The sequence below is a fragment of the Triturus cristatus genome, chromosome 8 (assembly GCF_964204655.1).
Source record: "Triturus cristatus chromosome 8, aTriCri1.1, whole genome shotgun sequence".
In the NCBI taxonomy this organism is placed as follows: Eukaryota; Metazoa; Chordata; class Amphibia; order Caudata; family Salamandridae; genus Triturus; species Triturus cristatus.
Genome location: NC_140591.1, coordinates 1,522,132,380 through 1,522,151,527, shown reverse-complemented (window position 1 = coordinate 1,522,151,527; position 19,148 = coordinate 1,522,132,380). Strand labels below are relative to the sequence as shown.

General features: G+C 43.9%; 1 protein-coding gene across 1 annotated transcript in view; it reads right to left on the bottom strand.

Annotated features, from left to right (window-relative positions):
• PGM2L1 (phosphoglucomutase 2 like 1) overlaps positions 1 to 19,148 on the bottom strand; it is a 670,483-nt gene that overhangs the window by 344,630 nt on the left and 306,705 nt on the right. The window lies entirely within an intron of this gene.

Here is a 19,148-nt window from a genome sequence, read left to right as displayed (position 1 = left end):
TATCCGAACCCCCACTATTTAAGACATGCCACTTTAAAAAGACCTTTATACCAAATAAACAAGCATAAACATTTATATATTCTAATAAACAAATTGGTAAAGATACCAAAATAAACACGGTTTTACATTTGAAGCTGCGCAACTTAAACTAGTAAAAATGCTGAAGATAATTTAAAAGGTACAATTTAAATGGTTTATTATCAGCCACGTGCCACAGAATATTCCAGTGAATTTGGGGCACAGATAAAAACTAACAGTTCTCATAGTTCTTTAAGCTAAAAGTTATTTTCCCCGTTTTATTACAAGTATGTAGGAAGATATACTGTTCCAAACAGAATATGTATTCAGAATTAAAAAAACAAAAGGGAACAAAACATATGCAAATGTTATTATTGATCAAAAATCCATTCTTGTTAACAATCATACATCCAGGGCCTTCCGGCTCCGGAGAGGGACCCGGCAGGGCTGCCCGCTCTCGCCGCTAATATTCTCTCTCATGCTCGAGCCACTGGCGACATGGATTCGGCGAGACATCATGGTAAGAGGGTTGCGATGGGCGCCAGACTTGGTAGATAAAATATCACTCTACGCGGATGATATCCTACTCTATCTTGCCTCCCCCTATCAGTCCATCCGGGTGGTATTACACATATTTACCAATTTTGGTAAGTTCTCCGGATACGCCATCAATTGGACCAAATCCGTATTATATATGCTCCATGGGAGGGTCCCTCCCCTCCCGGCTGATTGTCAGTTGGAGGTGGCAAAAGATGGTTTTCGATACCTGGGAATATATGCTACCGCGAGCCCGGCTTTGTTTTACAATTACAACCTGGCCCCCCCACTGGCCCGGCTGAAGTCTGATGTCGGGCACTGGCGGTCCCTACCGCCGAGCTGCCCTCTTCAAAATGCTTGCTCTCCCGCGTTTCCTATACATCCTTCAAAACTGCACCAACAAAGTTCCAGATGCCTATTTTACGGCGGTAGAGGGTGAAATCCGTACTTTATTATGGGACGGAGGAGCCCCCAGGATATCGATGAGGAAGCTTACCAAGGGGTGGTACGTTGGCGGTATAGCCCTGCCGGACCTGAAATTATATTACTGGGCCTCGCAGCTGGTAGTGGTAAATCATTGGATATACCGACCCCCCCACGACCCGGCGTTCATATTAGATAATTACCAAACGGGACGTGCAGGATATCTGGGAGCGCTCTATTCCAAAGGGAGGAAACTGACATTTATGGGCCCAATGGCCCATACAGTCAGCATTTGGCGCCGAGCGAACTCTCAACTGGGATGGGCGAATACCCTGACTAAGGCGGCGCCATTATGGCAAGCCCAAGAATTCGGTACCCTTTGTCTCCAGCCAGGGTTCGACAAAGGGGACCTGATTGGCATCTCAAAGGTCGGTGACCTGATACGAAACGGTGCCATCCTCAGCTTTGAGGAACTTCAGCGAACCTACCATATGGCGCAAAGTGAGCTGTTTCGCTACCTTCAGGTCCGCCATGCCCTCCGGACGGCGTTTAGTGACTTGCATAATATTCCGGACATTTCGCCCCTCGAAGACAGACTCTTAGATGGCCAACTGCAATCGAAGGCCATCTCCCTGACGTACAAAAAGCTTTGCAACAACCTCCCTGATACATTCGAGAGGCTCCGAGAGAAGTGGCAACAGGACATAGGACCCCTTGAGGAAGAGGACTGGAGGGAAGCACTGATGTCTCCTAGACGGGCGGTGATCACCCTTAGATACAGACTTATCCAACTACGGATTCTCCATAGGTCCTATATGACGGGGGTGGTCCTAGCGCGAATGGGGGCCAAGGACGATTCACGGTGTAGCAGGGGATGTCAGCAGGAGGCCACGTTCTATCATATGGTCTGGGAATGCCCTGCGATCAAATCATTATGGAAGGGGGCGGTGACTAAGCTTCACACCGCGCTGGGGAAAACATTGACCCTCACGCCTCAGCTCGGCCTACTTAATATATGGGAAGCCACAGACCTCACCGAGATCGAGCAGCAGATGGTAACGCTGGGCTTCACTTTGATCAAGCGAGAGATAGCACGCCACTGGGGGGCTGCTAAGGCACCATCCATAAGAGTGTGGGTACAGGAGCTCGACAGATGCATGATAGCTGAAAAAGAAGTGTTCATCATTAGAGGGTGCCCCAGAAAGTGGGAAAAGAAATGGAAGGCGTGGAATAGCTATAGAGGGTCCCTATGCACATCCCCGTTGGTGGACCTGATGTTAAGACGGAAGGAACTTAGAGAAGTGTTAGCATTGTGAATGTATTCTTGCATATGTTATTCATTCTGGTGTGCTATGGTGCTGTAGACATAAATGTGAATACATCTGTGTACTTGACAAAATTAAATAAAATATTCAAAAAAAAAAAAAATCCATTCTTGAACCCTGCCTCATGTTTTTGGAATGAGGACAGTTTTTAGATAAATTCTATTCCAAAATCATAATTGTCCTGATTTTGACCATCCATTCATGTTCAGTTGTGGGGTAACATCATTTACACCTTTGAGCAATAAGTAAACATAAAAAACATACTTCATAATTTTCTCCTTTAGTTACCATCCTCCTCTCGAAACTACACTGTCCTCTTTCACAGGTTTTTACCAGATGTCACATTCGTCTCAGTCCCACAGAACAGCATTTTCTGACTGTTGAGTACTTACAGAATGTGTAATTGTAGGCATTACTGCCCTTTGCTCTTACTGCAATTTTTAGAAAATGTGTTCAGATGTTCTAGCATAAAGTATAAATTATATAATGGAGTAACAGTGAATGGGTCTCTAATCCCGGATAAATCGTTGCTTTTCAGGTTAATATTCTGCTCCTTATTTTCACTTTACTTGTCTTGCATGTATCTGTTTATGCAGACGTTTTGATGATTAGATGGGCGAGCTACAATTAACGCGTTATACATCTGTGTGATAAAGCACTTTAAAGAGGGAGAACAAAAGGTCTTCTGAAATACTCAATTGCTGCTAACATTTATTTCCTTAAAATTAGGTCTTAATTCTAAAAAGCTAAAAATGTTTTTAGGACCTCATTGTAAAACTACTCATGTAAGATAGAAAAATAGATGAAAGCATTCTTATCTAAAAGCTGTTTTTACTGCTAGAGTGCTTTTTCTCTACATTCATTCACAAACGTGGTAAACTTGTCTGAAATATTTTGTTCAATTCTTTCTTCACTGGAAATATATTTAGCATATTGCTTTCAATGTCTTAAACTTACATTTATAAAGAAAGTATGTGCATGAAACTTTGAGAGCATATCCTCTTAATCCCTTACTGCAAGTCATTTTTCTAGTGTCTCCTAGCAGTACAGGCACTCATCATGAGGGATTATCAATCTTGTTGTGAATATGGTCAAAGCTGTCAAATAGTGGAACTCAAACTACTGCAAAGTCTGGCATCACTGCTTCAGTACTACATAGTTTATTTCTGAAAATTCATGATTTCCCCCTCTCCAACTTACATATGAAGGATTCAATCACGCTGTTTTATTCCCTAAAAAGAAATCCTCACAATTAAAAGGGCAAGCACTGAAAAAGAAACAGGCATTGTGGTAGCGTCGCCACCTTCACTAGGTTTACATTTCGTACAACCAATAGAGATAACTGCTTCCCTTTCTTAAAATCCTGCTACATCTTCATCAAAGTGAAGCATAATTAAATGTATTCCCATGTATCTTACTGGTTTTGAGGCAAAACGACCTTGCAGTTCTGGGGCTATACCAGTCTTTTGTGCATTGATTAATACACCTTCTGTCTATATTTTTATGAATTCTATAACCAGAGATGGAAGCAAATCCCTGAATCATAAAAAAAAAAACAGTTGCCATACATTTGGTTGCTTGGACCAGAAACAGGGCTACCTGGTCTATTGGTATAATTTTGGTTTTCTCAACCACAAAAAGAGCCAAATTGTCCACATGCGCAAACATTTTTTGAATTGAAGGAATATTACGACTGCTATTTATCTTTAATTATATTCTTAACAAAACTTCTATGAAAAGCAGCTAGAGGAGCGGTTACAGGTGAAACCCGTGGCAGGTCCCACAATGAAAATTAATTGTGCCAGGAGCTGAATTTTTCAATGCAAATTTAGCAGCTGCTCCTGATAAAGTCCTATGATGATCCTCGAGAAATGTGTAAAGAAGCCAATAGCATCTTCAAGTATACCCAGTTAGCCAGGAAAAATTCCTTTTCAGCACTTATAAATATAACCATCAAGAGTTAATTTTTAACCTTAGTTTGACTTATTACTTGTAAGATGTAGTGAATTTTTGATCACAATAACATGCCTACAAATCAACCCTTCTGATTCCTACAAAACGTTTTGGAATGCATCTTAAGAATCAAATTGCCAGGGTTTTTATAAATATTTTATAGTGTACCTTTAAGTGTGTTATGAGGCTATACGACATACCACCCTTCGTTTTCTTCACTTGGTTTGAGAAAATGCATCAGTTCACCCTTATTAAATGAGGGAGGGCATCCTTTTCCAGCTAGGATTAAATCAAGAAAAACATTGTTAAGTTGGGGATAATTTCTTGCGTCATTGGTGGGGATTGAGTGGGAGACACTGAATGTAGTTGTACGGGGTTAGTGTATCGCTAAAAGGTTGGGTGCGCGCACCCAGCTACACACAGACATTATGCAGCGGAAGGAGTTATTGATTGGTCTACACCAGGATCTGGGGCAGATGGCAGAGGTCAGGGAGCGGTTGCTGAAAGGGAGAAATTACTTATTCTGGTGGAATGGTTGAAGCAGTAGGACCACAAGGCCTATATTGCGCTGACCCATCTTGATTCTTGATAGAAGTAAGTCAAAGAGCATGTTGGCTTGGCTCCTCTAGGAGGAGACCAGGAGGCACACTATTCGAGTATAAGCCAGTCGGACATGTTTACTTAGGGGAAAATTAATGCTACATTAGCTCACTACTAACCAGAGTTAGACTTAGCGGGCACTGCATTTAACGAAATGGACAAATTACAGTGTGTAGATTTCTCCACTTTGTTCCCCAACTCTGCTATATAGAAGGGAGACTCGGCACGGATGTCTCAGTCCAGGAGGTATGGAGTGCAATAAAGGATATGGCCTGGGGTGAGGTCCCCAGATCAGATGGGCTATCCATAGAGTTTTATGCAACCAACTTCGGTGTCCTGCCCCATAAATTAGTGGACGTCTTTAACGGTGCTATAGAAATGGACTGCTCCCACCTTCGAGGGAGGCCACGATTGTGTCTTTACTTATGAAAGACAAGGACCCTGTGATGGTCCATTCATACAGCCCCTCTCCATGATCAATGCAGATTATAAAATCATGTGTAAGGTTCTGGTGAATAGGCTATTGCCGCATGTCGGCAAACTGATACTCCTTGATCAGACAGGGTTCACACCTAGCCATAGGCCTAATAATCGACAGTTGATTCTTATCCTGGAAATGCAAGAGCACCTCCCACTGGATTTCTAAGTACTATCTGTTGATATCAGGAAGACTTTTGATTCCCTTAATTGGGAGTTTTTATATGCCGCTTTACTTAGGATGGGTTCAATAAACAAAAAGGGGCAACCCAGTCCCTTATGGGGGGAAGTGGGGGGGGGGGGGGGGGAAAGTAGGCCTAAACTTCCTTGGCAAATATACACAACCATCAAGGAATTGGTTTTAGCGGGAACCAAATCAAATGTATTTACTTTACAAAAAGACATCAAAAGAATCCTTAGGAACACATCACCATAAGGTGCTCCAAAATTGGGGGACGGCGCAGGGGAAGTTAATCGGCTAATTAAATTGTGCAAGTGCTATATACAGAACATATGTACACAACCGGAGGTTGATATGGTATGGATGTACATTTTCTAACACCACTTTATATCCAAGTATGGTGTTCAACACTATAGTTTTCAAGAAGGTCATGATCATGACCAGAAAGTTAGGTAGCATCTAGAAGAAGAAACAATCATACATAGAAAACTTCAATATACTGTGTTCAAATACCTTCATAAGATCATTCTTTTACTTGTTTTATTGTTACATACAAGGCTGAAGACCAGCATCATTCCCCTTTTTACCTCTAGTATTTTTTCTATTACCTTTGTAATCCATCTTTGAGTTAAAAAGAACCCAAAATAGCACACGGATAGTAAATCTTTTGGACAGGAAGTAGTATTGATTTGTTGATGTTGTCCTGGAGACCCAGTAGTTAGAACGCGTACAGACATATCATGAAATACTTTAGAGTCGTTTCTGAGGATGGACTCTTTTTTTAACCAATTGTCTACATAAGGGTAGATAACTATCCTTTGCTTTTTTAGATGCGCTGCAATGACAGCCATGCATTTGGAAAACACCTTGGGTGCAGACTTTAGCCCAAATGGAATAACTGTGAATCAAGGATACTTAGAGCCTACTACGGATCTTACAAATGTTCAATGTTTATGTATGATCGGTATGTGAAAATAGGCATCTTGTAGGTCTATAGCAAACATCCAGTCTCCTTGTTGTAGCAGGGGGATATATTTAGTGTAATGCCAGCATCCTTAACTGTTCCTTTTGATATATTTATTTAGATTTCTTACGTCTAGTATGGATCTGAATTCTTGTTTGGTCCCCTTCTTCCGAACCAGATAGCACCAGAAGTAAACTCCCACTCCTTTTGGAGAGTGAGCCTCCTCCATGGAGTTCTTCAGCATCAATGTGTTGACCTCCTTCTGCAACAGACCTATCTGATAGTCTGATGGTTTGGTCGGTGCTATTAAAGAAGGAGGGGATCAGAATCATAGAGAATATCCATTCTGCACCATATTCAAGAGCCATTTATCTTTGGGGATTTGGCACCACTCATGGACATAATTTCCTATACTTCTCCTCCAGGAGTAGGAGACAGAGGAAGAAAAAGAGGGTAATCATTGTTTTGCTGGAGGATTTCCTGTGGATGCAGTTTGTGGTTGTTGGAGACCTGTTTTCCCACTAGAGGATTTCCTGTGGTGGTACTGTTGCCTTGGTTGCTGCTGCAGTTGGTGAAACCAATGAGAAGTTTAAACCCTCAGAGAAATAATGCCCATCATAAGGCCTGTATCCAGAGGCGTAGGGAACCGCCCCACTAGCAGCTTAAGCGGGGGCTGCCTCTTGACTCCACGGGCTGGTGAACTGTATTCCACTAGAACATTAATTTATTATGTGTGTGAAGGCGAAATCCCCTAAATGATTGATTGATTGATTGATGAAATACTTGTAGAGCACAGCTATCACCCTACGGGCATCTTGGCGCTTTAGACTGAGGAGACCATACCGGAAAGGCAGAAGACGAGACTGGAAAGAGTGGATCGGCTAAACTTTGGGATAGAGCCAGGTTTTGAGTCCCTTGCGGAATTCGAGTAGAGAATTGCATTGTCTCAAGTTCAGATGGAGCTTATTCCACAACCCGGGGGCTACTATTCTGAAGGCCCTGCCGCCTACCCGAGAGCGTTTGAATCTCGGGACTACCAATAGGCCAGCTGTAGAGGAGCGCAGCTGCCTAATTGGTATGTGGCGAGCAAGTTTACCCTGCAAAGGGGCTGGGCCCAGACCATGAACTGCTCTGAATGTCATACACAGACTTGAAGGAGACCCTTTCCCTGACCGGGAGCCAATGCAGGTCCCTCAGTGCACCGGTGGACGAGGAGCTGCGTCGTCGATCAAGCACTAGTTTAGCTGCTGCTGATTGTATCCTCTGCAGGCCCTGGAAAATATACTGCGGGGCCCCTAGATAAAGGGAGTTGCAGTAGTCGAGCCTGCTTAATACTGTGCAGCGCACTACCATGGCACGTAATTCACTAGGAAGTAAAGGTAGAATACTTCGAAGTAATCGTAGCAGGGCAAAGCAGACCGAAGCGGTCTTGCTGGCCTGGGAGATCATCTGGAGATCGTCGTCGAAAATCACCCCAAGGTTACGCACCTTACTGACCGGAATCAAGGGATCCTCTTCCGGAAGAAGTCTAAATTCTGGAGGTAGATGTTTTGGGATCCTAGTAAGAGAGCAAAAGACCACCTCGGTTTTACCGCTATTGAACTGGAGGGAGTTTCTTCTAAGCCAGTCCGTGGTCTGCCTCATGCATTGCTGAAACCGGTCCAGAGATATCGCATCTTCTCCCTCTAGAGGAAACAGGGGCCGCAGGTAGATGTTAAAAAGGATGGGACTAATTGCCGATCCCTGCGGCACCCCGTACGCAACTGGCGATCTGCTAGAGGAGAAAGGGGTCATGGTGACTACTTGCTGTCTGCCCTCCAGACAGGATTGAAACCATTGCAGTGCACTGCCCTTGACACCTATCTGCTCCAATCTTTTCAGCAGGACCGGATGGCTCACCGTGTCGAAAGCTGCCGACATATCAAGAAGCACTAAAAACGCGGCATTCCCGTTGTCGGCACGCATTCGAAGATTGTCCAGCATGGTGGCCAGAGCCGTTTCAGTCCCATGGCCGGGGCGAAAGCCGAACTGATCCCTGTCGAGCAGACGGTTCTCCTCCAGAAAGCAAGACAGCGTCATGCTAACTGATTTTTCAAGGATTTTTACTGGGTAAGGCAGGAGTGAGATGGGCCTGAAATTGGCAGGAATCAGAGGATCCAAATTAGGTTTCTTGATTAATGGAGTCACTACTGCTAATTTCCAACATTCCGGGACTGATCCTGCCATCAGAGACTGATTGCAGATCAGCCGCAGACTGGGAAAGGTGTTACGCCCGTACAGTTTCCAGATTTTATGAGGGAGGGGGTCAAGAGGGGAGCCAGAGGACACGCTTTCTGTTAGACTGTCAAAAGCTGCCTGAGAGAATGGTTGAAAGCTGTCCAAAGCCGCGGTCAGTGGAAGAACTCCATCGGCCAGGCTAGTTGTTACCTCAGAACCCTCCTGAGTCTTGTCGTAGAGTGTGTTAACAATATTAGCGATTTTCTCCTGAAAGAAGGTGGCAATTTCATTGCACAAGGTTTGTGAAGGAGCTACTTTGTTGTTCATGCAGTCCGGGTTGGAGAGATCGCGGACAATCTTAAAGAGGGTTTTAGTCCCATTAGAGGCCTGGGCAATGGAGCTCGCATAGAAATCAGCCTTGGACCTCAGGATCAGAGCTTTGTATTTTAGTTGGATTAGTCTCAGATCTCGCTTGTCGTCCTCGGCATAGTTTCTTCTCCATGTCCTCTCGGCTTGCCTACGAGATAGTCTAAGCTGACGCAGCTCTTCGTTGTACCAGGGCGCTGATCTTTTCCGCGCCTTCTTTAAGGATTTTATGGGAATGGAGCGATCAAGAGTCTTAATTATCTGATCGGTGAATGATTTATAGTTTTCATCCACGGACTTATCAGGGAAAAAGTGGCTGGCGTCCAAAGACATAGTTAACGGGCCGGCTTTGGCCAATTTGGCCCACTCTCTGTCCTTCCTATAAAGGCTCTGCTGGCTGGACTTGTTCTTTTGACAGGGCAGCATCGTGCTCAAGAGTATAAGATAGGGGTCTGTCCAGTTTAAAGGCAGGATACTTGATATCCCAGTAGTGTCTGGGCAGGCAAATACCAGGTCCAAAGTATGCCCCTTCTGGTGGGTAGAACTGACCACTAATTGATGAAGATTTAAGTTAGAGCACGTATGCTGGAGGTCCCTCAGATGACTGCCGAGACCTCCATCTTCCGTAAGGTTGAAGTCACCTAATAAAATCAGATTGGTATGGGCAAGCTTTAGATTGGTGATGGTGTCAGCTAAGAGTTGGAAAAGTGTGGTCGCGCCCGGGGGCCTGTAGCAAAGCATCCCCGTTAGAAGATTCCCGCCAGGAGACTGTAGGGAAAAACCCATGATTTCTATCCCCCCTACCTCATCAATCAGAAGGGGTTTGAAATCTAGGGTGTCCTTGTACAGCATACCCACTCCGCCACCTCTACCTGTACAACGAGGTTTGTGGAGAATTTTATAGCCACAGGGACAGGCGGCGCCCAGGCTTACTATAGATGTAGCCGTAGCCCAGGTTTCCGTTATAAAAAGAGCATCGAGCTCCAAGTCTTCCAGGAGGCCATAGACTTCAGCGGAGTGTTTGACTAATGACCGGCTGTTAATTAGTCCGCAGGAAAGGCTAACGGCGGAAGGATTGTGATCTTTAGGTGGGTTCAGCTGCAGTAGTTGGTCTCTACTGTATGTCACACGACCAGGGGGGCCATTTTGCGGGGCAGCATTCCTGGCGCTGGGAGCGGCCGGGGCGCAGACGGGCTTGCCTCTGGCGCGCCTCTGGCGCGCCATGAGCGCGCGCGCGCTGCGCGCTTGCATTAAGCGCCTTAAGTAGATGACGAGGGAGTTCCCTTGAAGACTAGAGCGCTGCCCAAGATGTCCGCCAAAAATGGCAAGAGAGCAGTTTCCCTCACCCAAAATGGCGCTACAGATGAGTGCGGGTGATCTTCACGCTAAAGCAGCGTGTGAGAAAGTTTTACAGTGCGGGTAAGTGGAGCAACAGTAGCAATCTTTAATTAGAGAGTAAGGTTTTGAATTTTAAAATTAACTTGAGGCCAGAGCCCAAACAAGCGACGAGCAAATAGAACAAACGAAGTACCTCACGGCGTTTTAAACAGTTTTAAGCCGTACTTCCAGCACACACAATCACTCACACTGCCTGTTAGATATCGCTCACAGTCATCAGGCTGCGCGCTTGCATTAAGCGCCTTAAGTAGATGACGAGGGAGTTCCCTTGAAGACTAGAGCGCTGCCCAAGATGTCCGCCAAAAATGGCAAGAGAGCAGTTTCCCTCACCCAAAATGGCGCTACAGATGAAATGTCACTGTTGGGTAAAACCATGACAGAGGGATGTGGCCTATGAGCTGCTGCACTGTGAAAGAAATTAAAAAAAGAAGAAAGATGAGAATGGGGAAGACAACGTGTGGAACACATTGAGAAAGTAAGCATGAAAGTAAAAGGTAGTAGGGATAGGAGTAAGGAAATGTAAAAGGAAAGGAAATGTGAAAGGAAATAAGAAAAGAAGAAAGCTATAATTGAAGGGTGCAAGGATGGATAAGTAGAAGGAAGAAAAGATGGAAGGTTACATTGGAGAATAGATGGAAGGTTGGAAGAGGGTAAGGATCACCAGTTCAAAGGATGGATGAAGGGAAAGATTGGAGGATGAGTGACATAATGGATGAAGGGATAGTGTAAGAATGGATGGTTGAAAGGATAGAGGGATGGATTAATGAATACATTGATGAGTGAAAGGTTGAAAAGCAGGATGGGTATATAAAAGTGTGACTGGATGTGTAGATGGAAGAAAGTATGGTTGGATGGGTGGCTGAAAAGGTGAAGGGACTGAGAAGTGGATGAATTAATAGATGGAAATTAGTAGATGGGGATTGAAAGGATGCATGGATGAAGCATGAAGGGAACTCTTCTAAGGAGGGTCCGGTTTGTCCACTTCATGTGCTTTATAATTAAGAGGTATGGTTCGTCATTCAAGTGGAGGGTGTTTTAATTTTCTGGCTACTTCTTTGCCTGCATCGCCTTGGAAACTACTTTCTCTTCTCCAGGCCAACGGCTTTTAAAAGTGTCCATTTCAGACTTCATTTGAGACATTTTGTCATCTGCATGTGAACAGAATAATGTTGAGCCCGCAATCAGCAATCCTCTGTTGCGCTTCCATTTTCAGTCTAGAGTTGCATCGTGTGGAGATGCCACGGCAGTACCACTGCACTGTCAAGTCTGACGTGCCTGCTGCTGCCACAATGATTTTATTTGAGGCTAGCATTCCTTTATTAAGGAACTCTAGAAGTCTTGCTATATCTTCCTTGGGGAGTTTGTCGGTGTGTTTTTGTAAAGATTCAGGGAACGATCATGTTTTCCCAAGAGATCTGTCACACTTGCTGCCTTCATAATTATTGCAGATGTTCCGCACATTTTTCTGCCCAATGAGTCTATCCTTTTGCTCTATTTTTCTGGTGGGAAGTAGAAGTAGGAGAAACTGCATGTGATTTTTTAGCTGCAGCTACAATCACTGAATCTGGTGTAGGATCAAACCTTAAAAAAAAGTGGGTCCTCAGCCAGTGTTTTGTACTTTTTTTTAGAAGCCTGGAAGGAATAGGCCTAATTGGTGCAGGCATCCAAAATAGCTGCATTGCTGGCTCTAAAAACCCGGGACCAAAGGCAATAGATGGCTAGAAGAGTTTCTTTAATGTAAAGTCTTAAAGATGACTGAAGTCGAAGTAGTTGTGGTCATCATGATGTTCAATTTCGTTACCCCTCTAACTAAATTATCACTAAAGGTGGAGCGATCGTCTACTGCAGACTCTCTAGCTGAAGGATTGTAGAGTAATCCCATATAAGAGTTCGTGAGGTTAGTTAACGAAGAATATCTCCTATGGGAAGATTGAGATCTTGCCGATCTTCTACCTGATCATCTTGAATTAGAAGAGATAGACCTTGCAGTAGATGGTCTTCTAGATCTAGTGGTAGATCTAGAGAGTTTGATGCCTTCTCCTGAGTAATCTCAGTCTCCTTAGAGGGGGTCTCTGTCTGACTGGTGACGGATAAGAAGTGGCTTCTCTTAACAATCTTGGGGCCTCATGTAGGAAGCCAAATACCGGTCGGTAACGGCCGATTTTCGGTAATTATACCGTTACCGACCGGTATTTTGGCTTTTGAGATGTAGGGGGAGAATTTCATGATTCGGTATTTACCGAATCGGTAAAATTACCGAATCGGTAATATTACCGAATCGGTAAATTTACCGATTCAGTAAATACCGAATCATGAAATGAAATGTAGGGGGAGTGTGTGGTGGGTGTGGGGATTCGTTATTTACCACCAACTAAAGGTTGGTGGTAAATGACGAATAGGTGAAAAAAAGCATTTTTGTGCACGTTTAAGTGTGCAATGTGGCAGACATACATGCCCTTAGGGCATGTATGTGCGCCACATGTGCACACATGGCCGAATCAGGGGTGCAACAGGGTGTCAATGTGACACCCTGCCACCCTTGCATGTGCTCCCCCATTACCGAATCGGTATTTACCGATTCGGTAATGAGGCATACCTTCCCATCAATGGGAAGGTATGCCTCATTACCGAATCGGTAAATACCGATTCGGTAATTACCGATTTTTTCCGATTCGGTAATATTTACCGACTCATTACCTACATTGCATTTACCACTTCATAAATACCGAATCGGTATGATTCGGTATTTATGAAGTGGTAAATGCCAGCCCACCTACATAAGGCCCTTGGAGAGGAGACTGGCCCAGGAGAAAGTGAGATAGTTAATTCTATGTCCGGCATGTTCCTAATCCCAACCAGGAGTCCCCCTTCCCCTCTTACGTAAGCTTTGAAACCATGTTGGTGACAAGTGGATTGATGGAGGTCTATACACTTGCAGTCACAGATGTTGGTCTTGACAAAAAAAACATATGTGACAGTAAAGTCTTCAACGTCAACAGAGGACTCAACGTCGACAGGAGATGCTTTGCTGCAGGCAGCAGTGTCTTTGACGTCGATGGTAGCTGCGTCAAAGTCGACCTTGGTGGTGTATTTGACATCAACGAAGGAAGACTCAAAGTGAACAGGAGTTGCTTGGTCATTGACAGTATTGTCTTTGATGTCAAAGGTGGATGCCTCAACGTTGACCTTGGTGATATCTTTGACGGAAACTGACTTAGCGTTGGCGGTAGTGGACTAGCCATCGACAGAGGGGTTCTCGACGTTGACACTTGCCTTAATGTCGATCAACTGTAGTCCCTTAATGTCAAATGGTGCCTCGAAATCGACTACGCTGGAGTACATGCTGACGGAGAACAAGGTAGGCAGGTTTTTTGACATCACAGTCCTCGACGTCATACTACTCGAGGTCGATCAAGATATATCTCTCCCCTTGATGCCTTGTCTCCTTTTATCTGCTTTCAGGGTAGTTCTTGGAGTGGCAGGAAAGCTCTATGGTGTTAGACTGACTTTCGTCTTTGCTTCTTGAGGAAACAGCAGACTTCTCTGGTTTTTCTTACTGTGCCTCCTGTGGTCTATAAAGTCTGATTTTTTCTCTGTCTCTCAATGTCCTTCGGGAGAGCTTTTAGTGTCTGCATGAACTAGGATGGTGACCTTCTGGAAAGCAGTGGATACAGACCCCGTTTGGATCTTAATGAGCCATCTTCTGCCCAGAGGAAGGGCACTTCACAAAAAGTGAATTCATTCTGGCAGAAAAAATCACCACTTTTAGTCAGAAAAAAAGGTGTTAAATTGCTCTAATACTAAAAGGAAGTTGAGTAAAAACCTGAAAACAAATTTTGATAAATCTGATCTCTGGAGGGAAAGGCAGAGCTCAGTCCCCAAGGATCCGGTTTCCAGGAGCCAGAAAAATGAATTGACCTGTCACCTGAGGGGCATGATGGGATACAGAGGGTACTGTGACGTTCAAGGCACAGTGCCAGTTGCATTGGCTGAATCTATTTCTTGCAGCCTATGGGCTAATTCTGTCCTGCATTTCTTTGTCATTTTAAAGAAAGTTTGTGAAAGGTTTGCTATGTTCAGCTATTCTCTACGGTGACTTACATGACAGTAAATGTTTCCTTTTTTACATGAAAATAAAATTTGGACTTCTCAGCCTGTTTATAGGCTGCAATTGTTGTAAGTGTAAATATTTTTTTTAATTGATGTATATATACATACATGTATGGTATAAGTGCTTCGGGGTCCCCACATGGGGGAGGGACTATTCAGCGTATAAAAATTGATGAGGAACCCCTGGAAGAGAATATTCAGTGCCACTGCAGGCTGCTGTCATGGCTCCAAGTTTCTCAAGAAGGTTCTGCACTACCCACTCTACTCTACCAGGTACATGATACCATTTCATAAACATTTTTGCATTTGCCTTATTATAGAGAGGAGGCTGGTTGATTTGGCTCCACGTAAGCAGACGTGGCCCCATTATAGTTTTATTGTTTTTTTCTCTGTCTTTTGGGAACATTTCAGTGACAGACTCAATGGGGTGAAATCCAGTGCTCATCAGTTAGCTTGTGGCTTAGTGTCCATTTAGTTAAAGTACCATTCAACATAATTTGCTTCTGCCTATCACAACCAAGAACAGACTTGTTCATTCAATAATAAACACAAACTGCTTCATTCACAGGAGGTTTGGGCAGTTCTCATGGTTCTCTCTTAATGTTCTCCCTGGACCGTGTTTTGCCACAGAGAACAAGAACTGTACTAACTGCAGAGTCTGCCACTTCAGTTTCTTGGGTTCACGTGCACCGCAAATTTGGGCATTTTTGTAACCAAGTTTCATTCAGAAGGAAAATTTAAGAAAAAAACTAACTACAATAAGAAAAGAGGAGAGCTCCATTCACAGAACACGCCATGCTACATTGCATCTTTCAAGACCTATTAATTGTTATCCCAAAATCTTCTGCAGAGAATCAACTTATGACATGTCTGACTGACACCATGAGCCTGATGTCCTTCTGGATCAATATTCCACAAGAGAATGATTCAGGACTATAGATTAGGAAGGAATATCCTTGGGGAAGGGAACACCCTGCAATAGGTACAGGAAGGAGTGGATCGAGTGAGAATCAAGGCGTCTTCACATATGCCTGAGGATTGGCATCACTGATCTTCTAGACATTACTAAAAAGGGGTTTCTCTCGTGATTTAAGCATTTGGGAGCAGAAATATGCTATGCTATCCTAGAAATAGCATACTTGTCTTTCTGTTGAGTAAGTGGTCCTTTGGAGTATGCAATACAGGAGTCAAGCTGGACTAGTATTCTAGAGACTTGCAACACAAGGCTGTGTAGAAAGGCCTTGATCAGCTAATTGTGGAGGCATATAGAGATTAATATCCTTCTCCTCAAGTTGACACCACGGCATGCATTTTGAAAATGCCTTTGGGACAGATTTCAGGCCGAACTGTAGAACTTTGCAACAGTTGGGATCAATGTTCCCTCTAATTTTTTTCCTCTGTGTGCGGCAGTATAAGGTTTCTGTGCGCTGCAACTAAGGCTATGTGCGCCGGAAACCAGACAGCGTATGTGGTGCAGCGCCAAATATCACTCCAAACCTTTGCTTAAAAAAGAGTGCATTTCCACACATGTATCTGGTTGAGGTGGAACACAGCATTTAGAGTATTTTTTTCCTCTGCATTTGCTTCATTCTCTGGAAAATGTCCTACACTGGGGTATCTTGCAGCACTTAACACATTATTCTTGAACAAGGCTTTTATGTATCTAGAAAAAATGCAAATCTGTGAGTTGTTGAGTGTGTGTTTTATAGAAGTACTACGTCAGAGGGAACATGTTTTTAAGGTTAAAGAGATAGCCTCAGAAGTAGTACATTAAAAAGTTTCTTTTAGTGAGAAGGTTTATGACCAACTAAAAATCTCAAGTGTAAGTAGTGAGAACAAAAACATGAAGTTTGAGCAGAGCTCGTCAGTCTTGGTGTTTCAAGAATAAAACAAAAGCTGAAGTCCAGGCAGGGTTATGACAGTTAAGAAAATAGCCTCCCTAAGTGGACCTTGCTCTTTTATGTGCCAATCAGGTTTATTTTCTGTCACTGTGCACTACTCTGTCTAAACAGGAGCAATAATTATCGAATGAGCTTTTTTGGTCTCCCTTCCTGTGCTACTTTTCTGCATGCGTCACTATAAGTGTCTGAGGGTTGTTCAATATAATTATACGTTTTGTGGTCGTTGATTGGCTAACAAGGCATTATGTACATACTCTAGATGCCATTGATCTATGATTAAAAAAGGGGTTGTTTCTACACAGATACCAGGATAGGGGCACACATTTTGTAATTGCCTGAATGTGTTTCAGAGTTGCTTTCCGTAAAGGCGTGTAGTGAATAATTCAAATGTTTTGTTTGATATTTTCACTGCCGAATGTTCTTAAAGGAGACTGAAGTTTGGAACCTGCTTCTTAAGCATATATCTTAGTAAAACGTAATCCACAGAAAAAGTGCCAGCATCTTTCTTCTCTGCTCTTACAATCCAAACAATTGCAAAATCGCATCATAGTAAAACTAATCCAATCCGTTGCAAGCCAAAAAAGTAATAAACAACAAATGTCTATTTGTTAATCCATTCATGCACCCATGTGTATACATTAAATCATGTGTGCATTCACAGTTGCACACGTATCCATCTACTCACACAGTCGTGCATTCCTCTTCCTGTATATCTGAGACTGTATGTGTGCCTTTGTACTGTTGTCTGTAGGTGCATATGTGTTGTCTGTTTCTGATGCACATATGTCTTGGTATGCCTAGATGTCCATTTGTCTGCTTACATCTTTATCTCTTTGTGCTTGGGGATCTGTGTTTGTGCGTGCATAGTCTGCCAGGCCCCTCTGTGACTTCACTCTATTCGTAAGCCAAACCTATTCGCTGTGCCAAAGTGCATTAAAATATATCCTCAGTCACCAGTGCCAAAAGCTTACGTTAAGCAGGGGTCAGAGCTACTCCTCATTTGGCACAGTTTTCTTTTTAAAACAGAAAGCAGCTACGATCCTGCTATCTAGTTTTCCGTTTGGATGTTGCAAGTTCTTTTTATTTGAAAGGACAGTTTCGGTTTCAAGGCGATCCTTATGATATCGAGGCAGTGGAAAAATAAGTTAAAATGTGAGTTGTTTGTGTGAACCCCAGCTGCTTCACTCTATAGACCCTCATACGACTTCCGGCCACCTTAGAGCGGAATAGGATCAAGAAGCCTTGGAACTGGTCATATGAGAAGGACTCCTAAGTGGACGATATGGAGAGCGTCATTTATATTTTGGCGCAACTGCAATAGTACATTTCTCTTGTTGAACCGACTTTGTCTGTGACCTCTGCCATAGGGTGACCAACTGGCATTGGTGCAAATTCAGGACGGTGAGTGTAAAAATTCAGGACACAAATTCAGGACAGGAGGTCAAAATTCAGGACAAAACTTCTGGACAATAGGTAAGTTTTACAGACACATCAGAGGAGGCCGCGCAGTAGTATATAAGTAAGCCCAGTCATATCCAAACATGTTCAACCATTTGCAAACCTATCCATCATGTATCCTTCCATCTATCATTTTGCTCATCCATCCCTTCATCCATCCTTTCACTCATCTATTATCCATCCATCCTTTCACCCTATCCATCTGTACACTTATCCATCCACTCTTCTACCCATCCATCCATACACTCATCCATCCAGCCATTTACCCTTTCACCCATCCAGCCATCCACCCTTTCACCCATCCAGCCATCCTTTCAGTTACTCATCCATCCAATCAACACAGTCACTCATCCTTCCACCCATCCATCATTTCAGTCATCCATCCATCCTCCCTTTCTCTATCCATCGACCCTTTCACTTAGCCATCCTTCCTTCCATCCGCCCATCCATCCATCCATCAACTCATCCACTCATGAATCCATCCATTGTCCCTATCACTCATCCATTTATCCTTTCACTCCTTAACTCATCTATTCATCCTTTTGTCCATCTACCCGCCCTTTCACTCACCCATCCTTACATCCACCCTTTCACTCATCCGTCCATCCATTCACCCTTGCACTTATCAATTCATCAATCCACCCATCCATCATTTCACTCATCCATCCAACCACTCATTCATCATCCACCTTTTCACTCATCCATCCATCCTTTCACTCATCCATCCACCCTTTTATCCATCCAGCTACCCTTCCACCCATACATCCAGCTATTTACCTTTACTCTTATCCATCCTTCCACTCACTCATCCATCCATCCATCCTCTCTCATTATCCATCTATTCAATCTTTCATTCATCCATTCACCCTTTCACTAATTCATCCAGCCATCCCTTTACTTACTCACTCGCCCACCTTTTCATATTAATTTTGAGCTGAACCTTTTTGAGAAGAGGCCCATCAAGAACTTCACCCTCGCTGCAGGAGCCATTCCAGGACTGGGACAGAAGCCACCCAGGGCGGAGACAGGATGCACCACAGGGGGGACAGGAGCCATCACAGGTGGGGGGGACAGGAGCCACCACATGGGGGGACAGGAGCCATCACTGGGGGGGGGGGGGCAGAAGCCATCACAGGAGGGGGGAACAGGATCCACCAGGGTGGGATGGTACTCACTATAAAACTCAGGAACATGCGATGTTTCACAATGCCAATGTGTAA